This window comes from Ostrea edulis, chromosome 3 (genome assembly GCF_947568905.1).
Source record: "Ostrea edulis chromosome 3, xbOstEdul1.1, whole genome shotgun sequence".
Classification (NCBI taxonomy): Eukaryota; Metazoa; Mollusca; class Bivalvia; order Ostreida; family Ostreidae; genus Ostrea; species Ostrea edulis.
The window spans coordinates 42,327,854-42,344,294 of NC_079166.1; the positions used below are offsets into that span (position 1 = coordinate 42,327,854).

Below are 16,441 nucleotides of genomic sequence, written 5' to 3' on the forward strand. Positions count from 1 at the left end.
TTTTCATATATCTTAACACTGCTTTAGTTTTATTTAAATCCAGGTTGTAAAACTAAAATCATCTAAAAATCACTAATTTTTTGATAGACACAAATATTGACCAAAACAAAAAACACAAGAGGCCAAAGGGCCACATCGCTCACCTGAGTTACCTTGGCCCATATCTGAAGACTTTCCATATATATTTTCATGTAAAACCTTAGTCCGTATTGTGGCCCCAACCTATACCCCTTGAGGCCATGATTTTTACAAACTTGAATCTGCACTATGTCAGGAAGCTTTCATGTAAATCTCAGCTCCTTTGTCCCAGTGGTTCTTGAGAGGATGATTTTTAAAGATTTTTCTATTTATTCCCAATTTCCCATGTAAAACTTTGATTCCCTACTGAGGCCCCAACCTACCCCCGGGGGCCATGATTGAACAAATTTGAATTTGCACTATGTCGGGAAGTTTTCATGTAAACCTCATCTCTTCTGGCTCGTTGGTTCTTGAGAAGATGATTTTTAAATATTTTTTCTATTTATTCTCATGTAAAACTTTGATCCCCTATTGTGACCCCAACCTACCCCTGGGGGCCATGATTTGAACAAAATTGAATCTGCACTATGTCAGGAAGCTTTCATGTGAATTTCAGCTCTTCTGGCTCATTGGATCTTGAAAAGAAGATTTCTAAAGATTTTCCCTATATATTTCAATGTAAAACTTTGATCCCCTATTGTGGCCCCAACCTACCCGGAGGCCATGATTTGAAGAAACTTTAATCTGCACTATGTCAGGAAGTTTTCATGAAAATTTCAGTTCCTTTGGCCCAGTGGTTCTTGAGAAGGATTTTTAAATGATGCAACCCTATTTTTGAGATTATCTTCTCTTTGAAGGGGGCATGACCCTTCATTTGAACAAACTTGAAAGCCCTTTACCCAAAGATGTTTTTGGCCAAGTTTGTTTATAATTGGCCCAGTGGTTCTTGAGAAGAAGATGAAAATGTCAAAAGTTTACAACGACGCCAACAGACAACGGACAAATTTTGATCAGAAAAGCTCACTTGAGCCTTTGGCTCAGGTGCGCTAAAAACAACAAAAACATATTGAAGTTGAAATGTTTAAATTTGGGGGGCACTGGTTACAAGTGAGGAAAGGGTCAATATGGTAATTTGTTATGCCTAACAACAAGAACAAATTGTATATCATTTAATTTAAGTAAATTCATTCATATGTGAAAAACTAATATTAAAAAGTTTCTTACTGTTTAGTGCTCCCTTATTTCCTTTTTGTGTTCCATCATTTATTTCCTCTGTGAAAAACTGTTACAAGTCTGTCCTCTTTTTCCGTCCAAGTGTGCCGCTGACCTGCATGTGGAGAAGACAGTTTCTTACAATACAAACTTTAAGGATTATTTTCATTTGAAGAAATTCCCAAATGCTTCAAGCAGCACAATATTGCTTGCATACCAATATAGCAAAAGTACAATGTGACTTTTCTATACAATTTACACATAAATTAGAGTTTCTCCATTGATTCTTCATAACACTGTAATGGTTTCAAGGGGGTACTCTACAGTGTCATAATGGTTGACTTCCTTTCAAACCATGAGTGAAAATATGATTATCAGCAATATAAATTTTGTCCATTCATTTCAAAGTTCATCGCCTAGCTCGCATTAGCATGCTGTTTGCTGATCTGTATGTAGACTGCAGGTTCGAAACTAGCTGCAGAAACGTAGCTCTCTGAAAAAATATTTTGACGGAACGGAGAGCTACATATCCGCCCCTTAGAAAAACCTTCGATTTACGGCGCACAAAAAGCTGTGCACGGTTGAGGCCTGATATTGTTGTATTCTTGTGTTGCTGTCTCATAAATTTAGTATCAAAAAATTCTCAACATATTTTCTTACTATACTTGTGTCCAAACACACTTTCAAATATTCATTAAAGGTCATAGGAGACGATTTTCAAAAAAAAAATTGTTTTGCACAAAAATGTGTTAAATTCTTCTTTAATTACTTAACATATGTAAATATGTCATTCACAAAAAATCGTAAGGTAACCGGCGCTACAGACCGTCAAATACTGCTGTGGTGTGAAGTATCAAAATAGTAAGGTGACTTATCTCCCTTTTTTGATGACGTCAAAAGAGACCAGCCTGACGCAAATGTGTATTTGTTTATACTAACAACTGCGGGTTTAGCCGTCAAAATGTTCAATGTGATTACATTCAACTATAATGTAGCAAGTCAGGTATTTCTATATATACTTTTGTCTAAATGATCCTACGTTTAGAAAGATCTGGTACGTGTGAAATCTACACAGAGAACACAGAACTGGAGGTTGTTTGACAATCATTTTACGTGATTACGGGGGTTGATGAGGATCAGTTTCATTATTGTATATACTCTACTTTGGCAAAAACTAATGGGTTTATGAAATTAAATCTTCGACCAGATGCAGTTGTAACTATTTTCGACTACAGACCAACTGCAAGCACGGCTAAGATGAGAAAATCCTGCAAAACGTTGACTGATGACGGTAGTGCAGATATTCATAATTTAGTATAAACATGATCTGATTTGTTTAGAAATGAAATAGTCATATGAAGCTCTTCTGATCAGAATCTTTTTCTCTGAATATATAAGTACATGTAAATAAATTGAAGATGAATAGGTCTAACTTTATATGTTGAAAGTTGCATTATCAGACCCCCCCCCCCCCCCCCCCCCCCCCACTCTTTTCTGTTTGAAAAAGAATGTTCAAAGCAAATGGTGGAGCGATATTGAAATTACAAGTTTTTATATTAGGTGAAATAAACCAATTTTTACAGTCATGCAACAGTTGGGGGATGATTTTTCTTCTTCTTCAAACGAAGCACTAATTTGCACGTTGGTTTCCTTATTGGGGTCAAAATTTAAAACAAAAAATAACGTTAATTAAAGGCCAAGGATTTTGAACAACCGGTCAGTTTTCCTCAGGGCGGGACTAATTTTAGGCAGGTGTGAAGCCCCAATCCCAAGGGAACCCTGCTAGCTTGTATATACCTTCCCAAATACACAGGATGTTTTCTGTGTTACCTGCATTACCTGTACGTTTTTGTAAATTCATGGTAGTCATTTTTCTTGACGTGCAGGTTAATCGAAACGTTGATAATTAAATCTAATGAATCAACACATAAAATTAAAGCTCGATAAATTTATTTTGTGTAAATGAGAACTTTGGCCATTGATAAATTAGGCAGATTATTCTTTTTTCTAAGTTTTCACATATCCGTTTGACTGCCTTCGTCGGATACCCAGTATCCGACGATGTATGACTGCAAACATACAGTTTCCAACCGGGGTTCCTGCGTACTGTGGAGATTTTCTGGCTATGTACAGCTTATGAACCAATCATCGTCCCACACCCCACAATGACTCAACATATTCCAAAACTGTTTAGAAAGTTTTATTCTGTTTGAATTAGTTTTTCTGGACCGCACACCTGAATTCTTTGGCTACCTAAAGTTGTCTGTTTGACTTGTCCATAACTCATGGCCTACAAAAACAGTCAGGACATTCGGATTTTTCGACAAATACTTCAATAACTGGTCCAGACGAAGAATTTGTTCTTCCTCTGGCTTCCATGCAGTTTCAACCATTATACGCAAGAAAGAGCCCTTATAGCCAATCTGATTAAAATAAGATCTTTGATTTGCTCCGTTATTTTTATGTCGCTATACACAAAAGAATGTTGTAAAATTGTAAAAGAATGTTAAAGCCATTTATATTTAATATTATTATATTTACCTGCTAAACTAAAATAGCTGCACACAATACTTGTAAAAATCAATAAATTCAAAATACGGCGCTCACGATGTGTGCAAAGGAAATTCTGATCTGGCTATAAAATATATCCAAGTCAGGGTGGGACTTGGACACATAAAACCAAAGGGGGATGAGGGGTGCCCACCTTTTTTGTCAGTCAGCCTTCAATTTGACAACAACAACAACCCCCACCCCCCCTGGAAAAAAACCTGCATCACCGTGTCTGCAAGGGTTAGAAATAGCGCAAGTAATAACTATCTATATTTCTCTTATTGTCATCAGAGAATGTACTCTGAAACTATCATACATTTATCATTAACCAGTCAGTATTATTTCAACCTATTCGTAATAAATAGGACCTTGATCGATCTTCTTGTTCGTCCTCCGATGAAAAATCGTCGATGTGGCTGGTATTTGCATTAATTATGAGTTCAAAGTGATATCCTTGTATAACAAACTATGGTTCCCCATTCAAAAACTCCCCCAGTTGCAAATAAATTGTTTATGGGTGTGCTTCTGTTTTGATTCACAAATCTGAGTGTGGTCTCTTATGACGTCACAAATTCAGGAAATCAGGAACGATAATCGGGTAACGATTTTCTATTCCAACTAACTTTGCATCTCAATTTCTTAGAGTTCATATCGTTATTAATCTTAAAAAGGCATTTTTATGAGGAGGCTATGAAATAAAGTTGATAATTATGGAGAGAAAAGGTATTGTTAAAAACCGTCTCCTATGACCTTTAAAGCCCCATACGACCAGAAAACTCCCAGCTTCAAATGATTTCGTTTGTTGACGTAGCCATGTGAGGTAGCCGCGTCAATTTGAACCCTGTTGTGTTGGTATATATTCATAAAATTCGTTTTAAGTTATATATTCGTTCTTCATTTATTATCAAAACGAATAATTTATAGAAATTGAAAAATATAGTTTTTCTAAAGGTAAAATAAGCTCTTGATTAATGAAAATGCTACAGAAGTTCTTAACACTCGTGTGGCCATGTGACAGGGATGGAGATCGGATCAGACTAATGACAGCCGCATTGCCGTGAGTTTAGCTATTTGAATAATCATTATTTAAAGGAACTAGGATGATATACTATCTAAAATATTTAGCTAAAATATTTGTGGGGATATTAGTTCACATCTAGACATTATTGTGCAAGTATGGAAATGAACTGGGATTCGAACTGACTGGCTACCTAACATGGCTACGTCAACAAATGAAATCATTTGAAGCTGGGAGTTTTCGGGTCGTATGGGGCTTTAATGAATATTTGAAGGTATGTTTGGACACAAGTATAGTAGGAAAATATGTTAAGATTTTTTTTACTACTAAATTTATGAGACAGCAACACAAGAATACAACGATATAAGGCCTCAACCATGCACAGCTTTTTGTGCACCGTAAATCGAAGATTTTTCTAAGGGGTGGATCTGTAGCTCTCTATTCTGTCAAAATAATTTTTCAGAGAGCTACAGTTCTGCAGCTATTTCGAATCCAGCAGGGGTTTTAAATTTTTTCCCAGATTACTTTCTACTAAAACTCCATTTTCTGACTAACTAAAGTAAATAGATATCTTTGTACATATCCTCCACTTTTCATCTATATCAAACCCTGGTGTATTTTTATAAGTATATATTTGAAAGTAAAACTTGTTCCCCTATTGTGGCCCTGGGGTCATCACTTGAACAACTTTGAATCGATGCTACATCAGGAAGGTTTCATGTAAGTTTCATGTTTTCTAGTCCAGCGATTCTTGAGAAGATTTACCTCATTTTTACTTATTTTTGACTATATCCACTTAAAAGGGGGTATGACCCTTCCTTTGAAAAATAAAATAAACAAGAGATCTTTGTAAAACACATATGCCCCCCATGGTGCAAAATTGAAAAGGATTATACACACACACATCATTTAATTGAGAGTAGTATCATCAATTCAAAATATTGAGCACACAATATCTTCCTATGTCAAGAGTGGATTGACCATGTGACCTAAAAATCAATAGGGGTCATCAACTCCTGAAGATGTACCAGTGTACCAAGTTTGATGTCTGTCAAGCAAAGGGTTCTCAAGATATTGAACGGACAGTATATTCCTATGTCCAATTTGACCCGTGACTTTTGACCATGTGACCTTAAAATAATTAGTAGTCATCTTCTCCTGAAGATGTACCAGTGTTCCAAGTTTGATGTCTGTCAAGCAAAGGGTTCTCAAGATATTGAGCGGACAGTATATTCCTATGTACAGTTTAACCCTTGACCTTTGACCATGTGACCTCAAAATCAATAGTGGTAGTCTTCTCCTGAAGTCGTATCAGTGTACCAAGTTTGATATTTGTCAAGCAAAGGATTCTCAAGATACTGAGCAGACAGTATATTCCCATGTCAAGTTTGACCCTTGACCTTTGACCATGTGACCTCAAAATCAATAGGGGTCATCTTCTCTTGAAGATGTACCAGTGTATCAAGTTTGATATTTGTCAAGCAAAGGATTCTCAAGATATTGAACGGACAGTATATTCCTATGTTCAGTTTGACCCTTGGCCTTTGACCATGTGACCTCAAAATCAATGGGGGTCATCTTCTTCTGAAGATGTACTGGCGTACCAAGTTTGATGTCTGTCAAGCAAAGGGTTCTCTAGACATTGAATGGTCAGTATATTCCTATGCCCATTTTGACCCTTGACCTTTGACCATATGACCTCAAAATCAATAGGGGTCATCTACTCCTTAGGATGTACCAGTGTGCCAAGTTTGATGTCTTTCAAGCAAAGGGTTCTCAAGATATTGAGCGGACATTATATTCCTATGTCCAGAGTAGATTGACCCTTGACCTTTGACCTGAAAAACAATAGGGATCCTCTTCTACTCATAACTAACCCACATATGAAATATCTTTATCATCAAGTGAATGGTTCTCAAGATATTGAGCGGACAACACATGGTCTACAGACCGACCGACAGACAGACAGGTGTAAAACAATATGCTCCCTCTTTTTCAAAGGAGGGCATAAATATTGAAGCTTCTTCAGTCAAGGATGCTCTCTACCAAGTTTGGTAGAAATTGACCCAGTGGTTTTGGAGAAGTTGAGAATGTGCAAAGATTACAGATTAACCTCTCAATGGACAACAGACAGAATGATCTATATAGACAATGAGCGATTAAAAAAGCTAGCTCAGGCAAGCTAATTAAAATGAAACAAATGAAATTGTTAAACAAATAGCTTACTTTTAGGCTTACAGGTAAAATGAAGCTCACTGCTTATTTCTTTAATGGCTTCAGGATCAACATCAATTGATGAACCTCATTCACTCTCCTCATCTAGTAGTCCCTTTCTTGGTTTCTGAATTTAAATATGAACTAAAATTGTAACTACACAAACTGGAATTATAGTAAAATTACCTGACAACTTGAAAGAAAACATGAGGAGTGTGGTTCCAAAAAAATTGCTTGATAAGTTATTCATGTACATGTACTCAACTTGTTGTTCATTTATATGACCTTTTCTCAGTACTTTCCTTGGACCATGAAGACCTTTCTTGTCACTATCATATATACTTGCATTTAAGTCAAGTAAGTTTGATTCTGAATATATGTCAAAGTTATCATTGCATACTACTACTGAAAAAAATTTCTTGCTGCAAAATCGCAAAATTAGAAAATTTCAACAATATTTTAAGTTATTAATTTTATGGACCAAGCTAGTCACTCAATGTCATTTAAATGCATTCTTTCCCCATGAAAAATATTTGTGAATAATTACATGCTGTCTTCTGAGTATAAACAAGGATAAATTCAATATAAGAGTACAAGTCTTAACTCTATCATTCCCTACCAACACACTTGTAAAGAGAGTATTAAAGTATTAATTACTACCATGTGTTTGTGTGCTATCTGAAATAGTGAGATGAAATTAATAAGAGGCCCATGGGCCACATTGTTCACTTATGTCATCTTGGCCCTGTCATTGTTCATGTGTTGTGATTTTTTAAAGATTTCTTTTATCAATCTTTATTCTTATAAAAAAATTTGACCTCATATTGCTTCCCAAACATAGCCCAGGAATTAACTCATGTCCGTAAGTCCGAGACTAGTAGAAAACATGTCGGACTAGTGAACTCTCTATAGCACTAGTCCGTACGGACTAGTGAAAATCCGGAAATCAATTTTGAATTGGTAAAGATTTTAGCAAGATTTGTCTGAGTCTCTTAGATGTTTGAACTTATGGTTGATTACCTGCATGGTCAGGTGTTTGCATGACTATGACAGTCTGATCTTCCAAACACATGGAGTGCGTTTGAGACCGCCGTTCTTCGAACGAGCACACATTGTCAAATTCCTGCCGATTCCGAACGCCGAGTACACATCACGAGAACGTGTTCTAGGTGCAAGAATTGCAAGTAGTGTGGTCCGAGAACATGCACGTTTGTATGCACATGTTCTCGTCATTCGCGACTCTAACACAGTAGTTCATAACACTATAGCTCATGACTTGGTCAATCGAGTGAATTTTATTGACTTTATTGATAAAATTTCGAACTCCTGTGACTCTAAGGTCTGAATACCAAAACAACAGGAACGTCAATCTCGAACGCACTTATGGACGTTTATCAAAGGATTAACTCAATATGGTGGTCTCTTTTTCTTCTATAGGTGTCAGAAATTGAACTGTTTGCAACTGTGATGTGTTTAGTTTGATTAAAATGAAGATCATTTTTTGATATACTGGACGGACTAGTGAAATGCTTTGCGGACTAGTGAACATCAATAGTGACTAGTCCGAACGGACTAGTGCTTGAAAAAGTTAATTTTGAACCCTGTAGCCCCAAAGGCCAGATCACAACATAACTGAAAATGAATTCACATGATACTGGATGCCTCAACACCAATATGACTAACTTGATCTTGCTGTTCTGGATAAGACCAAGGTCACAATATCATGGTATGATATGAAAGACCTTGCCATATGAAATCTATATATATAGAATATGAAAGCTTTATCTTAAATATTTCAGGAGATATTAAATACCCTGGTAGGTAAGATTTTTTCTTATTAAAAGTAGACAACTTCCAAGTCAAGGTCACAAATACATCAAGGTCTGCAAGCCTTAATTACCTTGAATAGTTCAGAAGATATTGAATAGGTCAGGGATTTTTTTTTTAAAGTACAGTCAAACCTGTATTAAGAGACTGTCCAATGAAGAATGGAAAAAAGGTCACATATGACAGGCGGTCTCTTAATACAGGTTGCCTATTTCCGCAGTTAATGGATAAAATTTCGCAAATAATTTGTACAATGGAGAAAATTACTACATCTATTTGGAATTTATCATTAAGAATATCAAGTACGGTTTTAATAGTTGTAAAATAAAATTAATAATACACTGTAGTTAAAAATCTAGAAAACAATGTGTTGTATCATGATTTATTATTCTTCAAAAATTACATTTAATCTGTTTAAAAATGATAAACATGCATTTCATATTACACATTTACATGAGATTTAAATCTCATTTATGAACTGCATGTAAATTTTCTAAAACTTATAAACACTTTGTTGTAAAGAGTATTTATGTATCGCCGTCCCGTGGGGATTCGGATTAGAATAGGTCCTCAGTACCTCTTGCCTGTTGTAGAAGGCGACTAAATGAAGGACCTTCAGATGAGACTGCAAAAACCGAGGTCCCGTGTCACACCAGGTGTGGCATGATAAAGATCCCTCCCTGCTCAAAGGCCATAAGCGCCGAGCATAGGCTGAAATTTTGCAGCCCTTCACCAGCTCTGGTGACGTCTCCATATGAGTGAAATATTCTCGACAGGGACGTTAAACAATATTTAATCAATCAATCATGTATAGCCTACTTGTACAGTGTAACTAAAAAATGCAATACTTGTGGTAAGAAAGCAAATGATGAAGTGTTGTGTCTCCTTTTGTACAATACATGCTGGGAATATGTTATTCAATTTGAGAAACATTAAATAAATCAACATATCCATTGTAAATGCACAGCAAATCTTTTAAGCTTTGAACTAATGCAGGCAACTGTCTTGAACTCGGACGTGTCAAATATTCGGGACATCTCGAAGTGAGCCACTAGTTCTGGTCATTATTCTGGAAATTAATTCAGAGGGCCTACTAAACAAGATCACCGCCAAACTATGCGTTATAAAACGAAAGTGTTAGGGGCGATAATTCCCAGAATAGTCGTGCATTTGAAAACGAAAGTGTAGGGGCGATAATTCCCAGAATAGTCGGCTCAACCAAAATCAAAAGTATTAATCGCGTTGTAATGGAAAAATGTACAGTCGTTAAATAAAGGTAAAATTTCGTGAAAATACACGAAAAGGTTTTAAAAATCATGGTCATTGGTCACATCAAGACAGGTGGTCGTTTAATACAGGTACAATATATAGAGCAACTTCTTGGGGGGGACTTTTTATGGTCACATACGACAGTGAGTCGCTTAATACAGTGGGTTGCTATGGCAGTTTTGACTGTAGGTCAAACTCCAATGTCAAAAGATCAAACACCATTGTGTACAAGGTCTTGCCATAAAGAATATATATACAAACTAGATGCGATCTCGTTGCGAGCAATGAGTGGGTCTTCCGTCCAATTTTAGATGTGATGAGATAAGAATTTGACCGAGATTTTCGTTCATAAATAATGATACAAAAATAATGTATAGACGTACAACTTATCTTCGGTAATGTTTTACAAATATTGATCATTTAAGTGTTATAAATTAAAGACTCTCTGCCCCTCTCGACCATTAATGAAAGGGGTCAGCCTTTTTCGAGAAAAAAGTTAATAATATTATTTACTGCAATACAAAATCGACTGATCAGGCGAGTCATGTCGCCCGGAGGCCTTTTTTTTTAATATATCATTCTAGATATATCTCGCAAAACTGAACAAATTTTGTTCTACATGTCCTATCAAAATTTTCTTGAGAAAAGTTATTGATTGCAACATTTATCAGACTGTTAAGGAGAGTCATAAGGCCCATGGGCCTTTTTCTTGATATCGTTTGAAAGATCTTGCAAAACTGAACAACTTTTGTTCTACATGTCTTATCAAAAGTTTCTCCAGAAAAAAGTTATTGATTGTGACACTAATCAAACTGTTCAGGTGAGCCATGAGGCCTGTTCGCCTTTTACATGATGTTGTTCAAAAGATCTTGCAAAACTGAACAACTTTTGTTCTAGATGTCTTATCAAAAGTTTCTTGACAAAAATATCATAGATTGCAACGATAACCCAACTGTTCAGGTGAGCCATGAGACCCGCAGGCCAATTTCTTAACATCGTTAGTTAACGCTTGCGAAACTGAACAACTTTTGTTCTACATGTCTTGTCAAAAGTTTCCCGAGAAAAAAGTTATTAATGTTATTAATTATGATACAAATCCGACTGTTCAGGCGAGCCATGACGCCCAGAGGTCTATTTTTTGATATCATTAGATAGATCTTGCAAAACTGAACAACTTTTATTCTACATGTCTTATCAAAAGTTTCGTGAGAAAAAAGTTAATCATTGTAACAGAAATTCAATGGTTCAGGCGAGCCATGAGGCCCATGGGCCCATTTCTTGATATGGCACGAAAGATCTCAATAAACTGTACAACTTTTGTTATATATGTCTAAGCAAAATATTTACGAGTTAAAAATTCTGATTTAAAACGTGGAAAAAAATTGGGCACTTTTTTAAGCTCCATTTTCGACCCCTACTGAGCTTCCATACTAGGCACTTCCGGAAATTTTGAAAATCCAGGTGCACAACTACAACATGTCGTCTAACATCACTGAAAATTTCAGCACTCTAGCTTTTATCGTTTTTGAGATTTTGGCCACACAAAATGATCATCTAAAAATCGATAAAAGGGGGATAACTTTCGACCGGAAGTGAATTTTCAAAAATAAAAAAATATGTATCAGGTTTAGATCATGATACATCATCCCTAAAATTTTCAAAGAAATCCATCCAGCCATCTCTGAGAAATCGTCTGCACAAAATGTGTAAAGAGAAAAATATTAATAATAATAAAAGAAGTGAAAAATCAACAACAGAATAATAGAAGGGTCTTCCGTTGGAGACGGAAGACCCTAAATATGAAGCCCTATCTAACATAGTTCCAGATATATTTAATATGTCATGTTTTCTTAAAAGTAGGTCAAACTCCAAGTTCAAGGTCACAAGGTCAAAAATCATGACATGAAAGGAAAGGTCTTGCCATAAGAAATACAAATACAAGATATGAAAGATCTACTTTAAATAGCTAAGGACATTGTACTACAGTGGAGCCTCGTTAATCCGGACACTTTGGTTCCCAGCAAAATCGTCCGGATTATTGAAGCATCCGGATAACTGAATTACATATTTTCTATCTTAAATTTACATAATAAGTAACCACTTACTTTATTGATGCGTAGTGAATTAAATACATTCTTTCATTGGATTTAACCATTTGCATTAGTAAATAAATTACGATAACAGGGATTTTTTTAGGGTCTGTAGAGGGCCAAAATTTGGCCCCATTCCCAATGCTGAAAACCAGGTGTTTTTCCCAAAATGATGCCTAAAAATTCCATATAATGGATGCTTTGATGAAAATATGCCATGAGGGGCCATCCAACCTTAGTGCGACTCTGTTGCAAAATAATTGACAGTTTTTTCTCTGCCAAAGACCAGAAATTAAAGCATGCTTAAGCCAGCCACATTGATAATAAAATATCAAATGGTTAATTTTTTTGCTTATTTTTCTTATTTATCTGTATGAAACAAATTTCCCAATTTCAATCAAATATCTCTGTTTTTCCCAAACTTGAAGGCCCTGGCCCCTGAATTCAAGGGGTAAAAAATCCCTGGATAATGTCAACATTTCCATGCATTAAAAGAAAAAAAAACCATTTACATGCATTTCAAAGCTCTAAAATTGAAATATACATGTGCAGTGTATTTGCCTATATGCTTACATTGTACATAATTGCATATTAGCACTACAAATAAATATACAAAACAGTGTACTGCATGCACTAAAACAGAAAATGAAGCACTATATGTAACTATAAATAATATTTCATCACACTTTTACTTCTTAAAGGGGCCGGTCATTCCGTCTGTCACAATTCACGGATTCAGTGGTCTGTTAAAACTATCTTCATCGTCGAATGTTGATTTAAGAATTTCATCTTTATCATGTCAGTTGACAACATTCTTTGACCAAAATTCCATCTGCCAGAATTTATATTTCTGATTCTATAATTATCCAGGCCAATATTGGAAGAACAAAATCATGATATCGTAATATTAAGGCGTACTACTGCTTTGATCTACCATACGCACCAAGCATTTTCATCATGCGATATTAATGAAACAAAACTCAGATGAAACCAACATTACGGGTACATACAAAATTTAATTGTCATTTTCCTTAAAATGGTAATTTTCTCACTTCTACCCAGAGTCGAAAAATTTAAAAGCAATGAAGCTCTACAACATCACAACAAGAATCAATCATACATAGGTACACTCTCACATGCCTGACATTTTAAACACTAAAAATTTACTACATGTACATATACATGCATGTGCATGCACATACATGCATATTTCACGCCAATCAACAGTATAAAATCCAGAATCTAGAAGTACATTCTGCACTCTTTAGATTTAAACAAGAATTCTGAGAGTATTGCATGGCAATACATAGTCCCCTACCACTTGCAAAAATTACTGTACCACAAAATTATTCAAAGTTCATTATGTATGTAGGTTATGGTAAAAGGGAAAATTGGGGAACCAGGATAGGAAATCAACTACTATTTGAGTAGAGACTAGACCAGGGGAAAAAAAGAGAAATTTATAATTAGGTTTATAATTAGGTCTTTAAACTACTAGATATTAATACCTTATTTTGTTTACTAAATCCACATAACCTTGTATCTACAAAACAAACCTGTCTATACATCAGAGACTGTTTTAATGTTAGAAATAAGTTTTCAACAGTTTGATATTTTGTAATGTATCAATATATATGTGTATCTATGTATGGCTAACAACACATTCTTATATAATGTGCTTTAGTGCCAATAAAGAATTGAATTGAATTGAATTAAAGGACGTACACCTCATGTTTTCAAAGTATACAAAATTATATGCATTTTGTCTTCTTTATATGCTTATAGTAATTAATTCTAATAGTTCGTTCACCGAAATTTTGCGATAAATTAACCACAATACAGACTTAAATCTAAGCCCTGATTTCAAAAGTCTAGTTAATTAGGCAGGTAGCAGAGCTGCCAACATTATAAAATGGAAAATAGTAAGGTGGGGGTCAGGGGGCTGCCTAGACCCCCTGCCGCTGGAGATTTTTTTATGAATAAACATGTAACCTGAGCAATTTTAGGCACATTTCAATTCCAAATTTAATGAATTTAGACATACTAATTGTTATACATTTTACAATTTTACTGCAAAAGATCAAATACATCTTTTATTGATTTTACTTTCTAAAACTTGGGTAAAAAATAGTTACATTAGTATATTGCATAATTTTACAGTTACTGTGTCAGTTATTCTGGCAAGTTTTTATATATTATATATATAATTTTAGTTACTGAATCAGTTATTCTGGCAAGTTTTTTTTATGTCATTTTCGCTGCCGTGAGAAATGTTGAAGATTTGTCAAACAGATTGTACACGTATACAAACTCCCCCTTTCTGACTTTGAAACGAATACCGTATTTTGCCGAATATAATACGCAGTGGTGTTTAATACGCACCCCCCACTTTGAGCCTAAAAGTTGGTGAAAAAACGCACTTCGGGTGTATAATACGCAGCAAAAATTTTGACCAAGCGGTAATCTTTATTTTATACTTGGTGTTAATTTTCACTTAATATTTTTGCAGAAATAATGAATTCTAAACAACGCACAATAATTTGCAAACTTTTTGAGATGAGGTCTACATCGCGGTAATCTTCAATGAGAATCTTCAGGGAAATATCAACCCGGACAAGCCTGTTCATTTCAGCAAAGCACGAGATTTTGTAGCATTAAAGTCTTAACTGACTCGATATTTCCTTTGTTGAAACTTAAAATCAATCAAATAGCCGATGTTATAAAAATAAAATGAAACAATTAAACTATCGCTTATTTTACTGTAATCAACACACCATGGTAGGTACAAAGATGCAAATTATCAACTCCTCGTTAACTACGATGACTATTAAAATGTGTGGAAAAAAAATTTGTTAGGTATTTCTTTACCCGGAGGGGGTATCTAACAAAAGCAGTGTACACAACAATGGCTTCGTAAAACACATGCTTTTACGCAAGAATAGTTATTTCAAAGATTCAAATAAGTATTTCATTAAAAATTAGGCCTATTCATAAAACTTACAGTAAACAAACTTTTAGCAAGTGACAAAATTATTTTCCAACAATTTTAGCACGTGTCAAGGCATTATTGTGTACACATGCTTTCAATAATGGCGGCATGCGATGTAATGAATAGTCAGATCCAATGCAATTTGATTGGCTGTTTGTTTCATGATAATTGAATTATTTAGATATTGTAAGTATATATATCACATTTTCTGTAATTTTACGTTTCTGTAGTAATTTTCTTGAGGTCGAATTTTCTACTTAATAAATAGGTGAACGTGAAAAGGCGCGGCGTACAGTATCCGAAGCCTTGGTCTTTGAGTGAAATATTACACTACTTAATCGCCGAGTTTCATCTGGAAAAAAAGGTCAAAAACCTATTGTGGTATATAATACGCACCCCTTTCTGACACAAAAATATTCTCTAAAAAAAGTGTGTATTATATTCGGCAAAATACGGTAGATGATTACAGTGTACTTGCATATTGTTCTTTGAATTTCTAGCTCCATTAGGCTTTCTTCTTTGGGGGAGTATTGTTGTTATTTCCATCAACACATGCTTTACATTCAGTAGCAGCTGCCATATTGTTTATTTTAAAGCATTAAAATGATCTAGACTCTATATAGATATAGACTATGCAAACAAACGTAGTAACGACTATAGCTTGCTTATTATAAAAGTAAAAACCAATGACGGACAGCTCTAAAAATTTCAAAATGTCAAATAAGCGAAAATCGAAAGATGTACAGTGAAATCGTAAGTCATATTTTCGGCCCTAAAATCGTAAGCCTTACGCCAAAATCGTGAGGGTTGGCAGCTCTGAGGTAGCCACGTGGTACAGTGACGTCACATGCGCCCTTCGGATTGTGAAAGTACTATGAGGTATTACTAAAAACTCAGATTTTAGGGGCCTAATTTATTCACCATGGGCAACATTTAAATCGAAGTTGACAAATTTCCTGAGTTTTATATCTTATCGCCACCAGTGCATACAAATAGCTCAATGTAAATACCCAAATATAGCGAGGAAAGCAAGTATGAAATCAGCAATATTGCGAGTAAATAATGTTCATAGGGGTCACTGTCTACAAACTGTTCAGTAATGTTATTCCTTTATACATCTGTAATTGGCGCTGTTTTTCTAAAATAAACAGTGCAATCATTATTTATTTTTGGATTAGACCAATTATAATATGTTACATTGTTGACAACTATGCCCTAGGCCAAGCTACTAGCTGTCACAGGTGCATTTCACAA

The 16,441-nt window shown here is 35.1% G+C and overlaps 3 protein-coding genes across 13 annotated transcripts in view; 2 read left to right on the forward strand and 1 right to left on the reverse strand.

Annotated features, from left to right (window-relative positions):
* LOC130053561 (receptor-type tyrosine-protein phosphatase H-like) overlaps positions 1–16,441 on the forward strand; it is a 412,921-nt gene that overhangs the window by 258,413 nt on the left and 138,067 nt on the right. The gene's annotated exons all lie outside the window — the stretch shown is intronic.
* Positions 1–16,441, forward strand: part of LOC125673156 (uncharacterized) — a 271,989-nt gene that overhangs the window by 185,998 nt on the left and 69,550 nt on the right. The window lies entirely within an intron of this gene.
* The window catches only part of LOC130053464 (uncharacterized), a 114,426-nt gene that overhangs the window by 62,221 nt on the left and 35,764 nt on the right, over positions 1–16,441 (reverse strand). For 10 of the 11 annotated variants that reach the window (XR_008802047.1, XR_008802046.1, XR_008802050.1 and 7 more), the window contains 2 exons: positions 7,025–7,139; positions 1,243–1,345 (listed from right to left, as the gene is read on the reverse strand). The gene's annotated coding sequence lies outside the window, so the exon portion shown is untranslated. The remainder of the gene's footprint in view (positions 1–1,242; positions 1,346–7,024; positions 7,140–16,441) is intronic. The other variant, XR_008802051.1, reaches the window with a different exon arrangement.